The following is a 6,955-nucleotide window of genomic DNA, read 5'->3' as shown; positions in this document are numbered from 1 at the left end:
TACACTCCTCCATACGTTCATACACCCACTACACACATACCCATACATACAGACACTCCTATATACACATCCATACCCCTCACAAACACGCCTCTGCACACTCCTGCTTTGGATACATACTGTGAAGAATTCAGATCCTTGGGGAATTTGGGAGTCAGAGTGGCTGTCTAGGTGAATTAGTCTTTCAGGTGATGAGTTATTGTTTCTACAAAGTATTCTCTTGACCATGGGATTTTTTTTCCCTTCCCAGGCTAAATCTAGGAGTCCAGTGAAGTGGTTCCTGAGGGAAAGCAGTAATCTCATGTGAATGTTTGGGTAGAACACTAAAGACACTCACAAAGAGAGGCCTTCCCGATTATCTAGGGCACAGCCTGGGTAAGATCTAATAGACCAAAACTCAGGAAGCTGGAATTGGGATGGATTCCCAAGCTAGCACAAAGATGCTCAAAAGAAGAAACCCATTCATTCTTGGGTGAAGAGGAGAGGAGGAAAGGAGCTCAGGGTTGGGGTTTGGGTGTTCTGGTTATGATCATAGATTTATTTAGAGCTGGAAGGAAACCTTGGAAACTTTCTAGTCCAATTGCCCCATTTTTCAGATGCCAAAAATGAGGTGCAGAAAGGATCATTAAACCACCATAGTAATAGCTATCACTTTAAGAATTTCAAAGTGCATAAGAAGCATTATCTCATTTTATCCTCATGCCAATCCTAGGAGGTAGATTGTTGTTATTATCCCTCTTTCATAGATGTGGAAAGTGAGACTGACGTTTCCCAGGATCACACAGCTAGTAAATACCTTAGGCAGGATTCAAATTTAGGCCTTTCTAACTCCAATAATTCACCATTCCATCTACCTGCCCAAGGCCAGGCTTTCATTGGCAGAGCTGAAATTTTAACCAAGCTGGAACTTCTTACTTGAAATGCAGTTTTTTTTTCTGCTGTATCATGATGAGAACCTGAATGAAGGTCATAGAGCTGCAGCTGATCCATCTAAGAAAAAGAATGCTAGCTCATGTTTATATGGTACTTTAGAGTGTAAAGAACAATTTCTTTACAGACAGGAAGGTGAGTAGGGCAAGAATTATTATCTTCATTTTATAGATCAAGAAACTGAGTTCCAACAATTAGGAGTAAATTCCAGAACTAAAAATCAAACCCAGGGCTTGTGACCCCAAATGCAGTGAACTTTCTAATATACTGTGGTGACACAGCTGTCTCCCATTCCGAAGGAAATAGAGGTAAGCCTCCTACGATGATGACCCATTAGAGAGCTCAGCTTAAAAGCCATCAGGCACTCTAAGCTCACTGAATGGGACAAATTGTGCCAAGCCTTTGAACAAGCTTAGAAATAACCTGTCCCAACTACCTTTGTGACCTTGGTCACTTTTCCTCTCTTGATTTTGGTTTCCTGATCTGTAAAATACGGAAGTTAGATTAAATAGATTTATAGAGTCACGGGTTTAGAGCTGAAAAGGTCCACAGGGTTATCTAGTCTTGCTCTCTAACTCTATAAAGGCCAAGAGCTGAAAATAAGGCTCAGAGGCTTGCTCAAGGTCACACTGGAAGCCAATGACAAAGCAGGAATTTGAACTCGGGACTTCAGAGTTGAAATCAGAGCTCTTTTCACTGTGGAAAGAGCTAAGTTTTCTTTCTGTTTAGATGATCTATGATCCTTCCTTTGGTGTGTCCAGGTATCAGTTTTGCTATCCGTCTCTTAGGCCTTGGACCACTGGTTCAATGCCTAGGTTTTACTGTACACTTATCTACATGCCCCTTTGCCTTTGAGTCTTTTTGGATGCCATGTTGAAAAACTGACATTGCCCTCTTTCTTTTCTTTGGGTGGGCACTACCTTTGCCTCAGAGATTTTTATGAACTCTGCTTTCTTATGTCTTCTGCTGACCACCTCGCTTGATAGCAAACCCATAGTATTGTGCTCCACAAGATTTCATAAAGAACCATGGAAGGCTCTTGGCCATCCCATACCATGAGCCTAGCTCCTCACCCTTCCCAAGGGGAGAATTGGGTCAAACCCCTACAAAAGTTGAGAGAGATATGCAATTTAGGACTAGTTTTAAGCATTGAGATTCCTTGTTATCCCTCCACTTTTTTTTCTGGATTTGTTGTTTTGCCTTAAATAAAAACTCTTCAACATATTGGCTTTAATGAATGGAAGTCTCTTATTGTCAAGGAAGAAAAAGATAACTACTTGGAATTAAAAGCATTTTTTGGTGACAGTGAAGATTTACAGAACAAGCGTGGTGATGAGAGTGCAAGTTGGAACCCTGAGTGGCTTTTTTGGTCAGGATATTGATCCAGAGTTTAGCATATATGGAGAGGAAGCCAGTCCACCCACCCCTGCATTCACCACTGCCTTGGTGTGATTTAGCTCTCTAGCTATGCAACCCAAGCAACTGCGAAGGAAGCAAAAAGGTGGGACCGGAAACACAATCTCAGCACCTTTTGCTTGCCAGAACTCCCAAGCTACTCCAATTCAGCCGGCCTTGCCCTCCATGCTCCCATCTAGAATCTCTTGTCATTGATGTTCCTTGTGACCTGGCATTCATTTCAGACACTGCTCACCCACCCAAAGCTGCCAGTTGCACCTTCAATGCCACCACTCATCTTGTGGATTGCCAGTCTGGTCTAGTCATTGTGACGATTGTACCCCCTCCCAGAGCAGGGATTTTCTTGCTTCATCACTGTCTCCCCACCCCCAACCCAGTGTTCCCCACATGGTTTGGAGAATGACCCATAGCCCCAGGAAGGAAATGGTCATTCTCAGCAGAGTCAAGGGCTGCAATCTGCTCTTCATGGCCTATGCCCTTAGGGAACCAGGGAAGGGAGGGTGCAGAAGAACGTGAGGGTCCCCAGCACGCAGGCCATAGCCCCATCTCCCTATTAAACCCCACTGGGTTGAGATGGATTTTTTCCCCTTATTTCTTTTTTGCTAATTGTGACAGGCCCCAGGGGGCCACAGCTCGACAAGGCAGGGCAATGAGGTATGCAGTACGAAAGGAGGGCAGAAAAGGGAGGGAGACAGAAGAAACCCACATTTTATTCTTAGAAGGAGCCCATTTTTTTTTTGGTTAGACAAACAGTTCAGTGCCACCTCACCTTTCTCCTTCCCCAGGGGAGATTATCCTGAAAGAGTTTCCAGGTCAAAAACATCATAGGACAAGTGGGGGGGGGTCCCTTGGAGTGAGTTTCAATAGAATACTGGATTTTTTCTTCTGAGTATTAGCCAGCCTGGTCCCATTCATCCTCCTATCCCCTGGATGACACAGGGAGAAGCCAGAGATTATTCTCATTGTTTTAGAAAGGAGAAAAGAAGATGGCGGTCCAGAGATGTCAACTATTTCCCTGAGGCTGCACAGTGCCATCAATCAGATCTCAGAAGAGAATCCAGGCATGACTCCTAGTCCATTACATGTGCCAGTCCTATGCCTCAGTGGGGAAGGAACTGGCTCCCCATTCTCTTTTTGGGGCTATAGTTTATGAGGAAATGATCTTCCTGGTGTGGAAGCAGGGACGTCTGTCCCTAGAGGCAGCAGAGAAAGGAAGGAGCAGAAAATAGAAAATGAAAACGTGAGTTCTAGTCCGAGCTCCAGAACACCACAAGATGTCTTTTGTAAAATGTCAGCATCAGACTCTAAGCTCTCCCTTCTAATTCCAACATTTTATGATTCTAGAAACAAGATGGAAGGAACCTCCATGACTGGTCAATGGTCCTACCCCCTCCCCCCTTTCATTGCCTTCCCTCAGTGTGGGGCACCTGGTTTATCTATTTCCCTAGTCACTCTTTCCTCCCAAATGCTTACAATGAAGTTAACTCAGAGGGTTCTTGCCTCAGGGGACAGACTGTCCTTTCTCCCCCTGACAGAGCTTGTTGTGGTCATGAAGACTGCCCAGCCAAAGACCGGGAAGCAGCAACTATTCCAATTATGTAAAATGTGATTAAAGGAAGTGTCATGGCCCTTCGCACGCTCCTTTCACTTAATTCTTCCCTTGCAACACTTGCTTGGGCTGACAAGCATAATAGATCTACTTGATACATCTTGTGCTAAAATAAAATGTCTAGTCAAAAGTGCTTAGAATCCCTCAAGTCTGGAGTTGGCTAATGATGTCATTACTCCGCAGGGCCTGGCGTTATTTTTAGGATGGCTATTTCCTCCCACATTAAGGCTCATTAAGGTTCCCCCCCCCCACACCCTGAACAATGGGAGTCACACACAAAGACAGGGCTAGTCTCCGGGAGTGGAGCTCTTAGCACGCCCTTTCCAACCAGTGGGGTTCGGGTCAAAGGCATTTGCAGCTATAGACAAGTTCCCTGAAGGGCTAGTGACTGGGCTATAGCATTGGCTCTTCTCTGGTGGGTTTCACAGCTCCAGAGTTGGTGATACTGCTCTGACTCTAGCCAGGCAGCTACCTGGGCCTAGAGTCAGGAAGACTCATCTTCCTGAGTTCAAATCCAGCCTCAGACAAATCACTTAACCTTGTTTGTCTTAGTTTCCTCATCTGTAAAATGAGCTGGAAAAGGAAGTCATAAAGAATAGGACATGACAGAACAGCAATGAGCCAGGTTTGCACGGTTTACCAGTGTCTCTTCCTCAATCATTCACTCTGTGGTGTACTGTAAAGAGAACTGGAAGGGCAAGAGATCTGGGTCCTAGTAATAGAAGAAGAATAATACTAGCTAGCGTTTATATAGGGCTTTTACAGTTTGCAAAATGTTCTCTCTATGTTCTCTGATTTGAGTCTCACAACAACCCTGTGAAGTAGGTGCTATTATTATATCCCAGTTTTACAGATGAGAAAACTAGACTGAGGAAGGTTAGGGGACTTGCCCAGGGTCACACAGCTAGAAGACTGATGCCTTCTCATCTAAAATCAACACTCTATCTACACTGTACCACCTTGCTGAAAGTTTACATGACCTTAGATAAGCCGCATAACTATACAATCTCAGCATTACCTAGCATGATGCTTTGTACATATGGGAATAGGAGATGGTAGTATAGGTCCCTAGACCTTGTGTCTAGTAGCTTGGGATTGTGGGACCTTTGTGGCTTGTTTTGTGGAGGTTGTTTCACCCCAGAAACCAGGTAAAACAGTATGTCTTTTGGGATGATAAATTATTTGCAAGGCTATTTTTAGCCTAATGATTTAGAGAAAGGGAAGTTATTAATAATAATAATGGTGTTAGCTCCCACTTATTTCACATACAGTTACAAAAGGTTTTTCATATACTTTATCTTAACATAGCTTAGCAAGGTAGAATATTGGTATTCCCATTTTATAGATGAGGAAACAACTTATTTGTCCATTCATTCAATAAACATTTACCAACAAACATTTATCCCCTCCAGGCTTCACTCCTGACTTGATGACCTTTTTCTACCTTTCCGCAGATGCCTTTTCACCCTGAAAGTTCCCTTCATTCCTAGACTTCTCACACTAGAAGTACTCACCATTCCTGAGACCCCTTCTTCTCCATGCTATCTTCTCTGATGGATTGCCTCCTCTATCATCCTCACTCTCTCCTTATCTCCAATCTCTCTTTGTGTAATAACTACTTTCCTCCTGCCTACAAACATGCCCATGTGTCCCCCATCATTTGATCCATCCATTCCCTGCAAACTATCACCCCATATCACTCTTGCTTTTTTGTGACTTAACTCCTTGAGAAGGTCACCTACAATAGATGCCTCTACTTCCTCTCATCCCATTCTCTTAATTTTCTATGGTCTGACATTCAACCTCATTATTATTAAACTGAAACTGCTCTGTCCCAAGTTACCAACAATCTCTTTAATTGCCAAATCTAATGGCTTTTTCTCAGTCCTTCTTCTTCTTGAGATCTCTGAAACCTTTGCCATTAGCAATCACCCTCCTCTTGTTAATAATCTCTCCACTCTAGGTTTTTTGGGAAACTCCCATGACTTTCTCTTGGTTCTCCTCTGATATTATTACCACTCCTTCTAAATCTACCCTTTGTTGGGTCTTTATGCAGGTCATGCCTGCTAATGGTGGATGTCCCTCAGGGCTTTGCCCTGGGATCCCTTTATAGAAGATCTCCCTCTATACCACTTCACTCAGCTCCCATGGATTCAATTTTCATCTCTGTACTGATGATTTTCAAATCTACTCATCCGGGCCTAGCCTCTCCAGTGACCTCCAGTTTCATCTCTTTAACTACCTATTAGATATCTCAATGGATGTCTTGTAGACATCTTAAAATCAACATATCCAAAACTGAACTTCCTATCTTCCTCCCTGCCTATACTCTCTCCATCCAAACTTCCCTACTACTGTAGAGGGCATCACCATCCTTTCAGCCACCCAGGCTAACAACCTAGGTGTCATCCTTGACTCCTCACTCTCTCTCTTTCCCCCCCCCCCCCCACCTCATAGTCAATGTGTTGCCAGGGTCTATGAATCTTACCTTTAAAACCTCTCTTTAGGGGCAGCTAGGTGGCGCAGTGGATAGAGCACTGGCCCTGGATTCAAGAGGACCTGAGTTCAAATCCAGCCTCAGACCAGAAACTTGACACTAGCTGTGTGACCCTGGGCAAGTCACTTAACTCCATTGCCTAGTCAAAAAAAACAAAAAACAAAACCTCTCTTTAACATACCCTCTTCTCCCCTCTGACACTTCTACCATCCAGGCACAGATGCTCTTTACCTCACCCCTAGACTATTACAATAGCCTGCTGATTGGTCTGTCTGCCATGAGCCTTTTACTACTCTACTAAATCCTATGCACTGTCAAAGTGATCTTCCTAAAGGACAAGTTTGACTGTGTCAGTTCACTACTCAAAAACCCATTGGTTCCCTATAACCTTCAGGATCAAATTTAAAATCTATTGTTTGGCATTCAAAGCCCTTCATAACCCCATGCCTTTCCAGTACACACACACACACACACACACACACACACACACACACACACACACA

The sequence above is a fragment of the Vombatus ursinus genome, unplaced genomic scaffold (assembly GCF_900497805.2).
Source record: "Vombatus ursinus unplaced genomic scaffold, bare-nosed wombat genome assembly UNPS02012156.1, whole genome shotgun sequence".
Lineage (NCBI taxonomy): Eukaryota > Metazoa > Chordata > Mammalia > Diprotodontia > Vombatidae > Vombatus > Vombatus ursinus.
Note: the sequence above shows the minus strand (reverse complement) of the source record.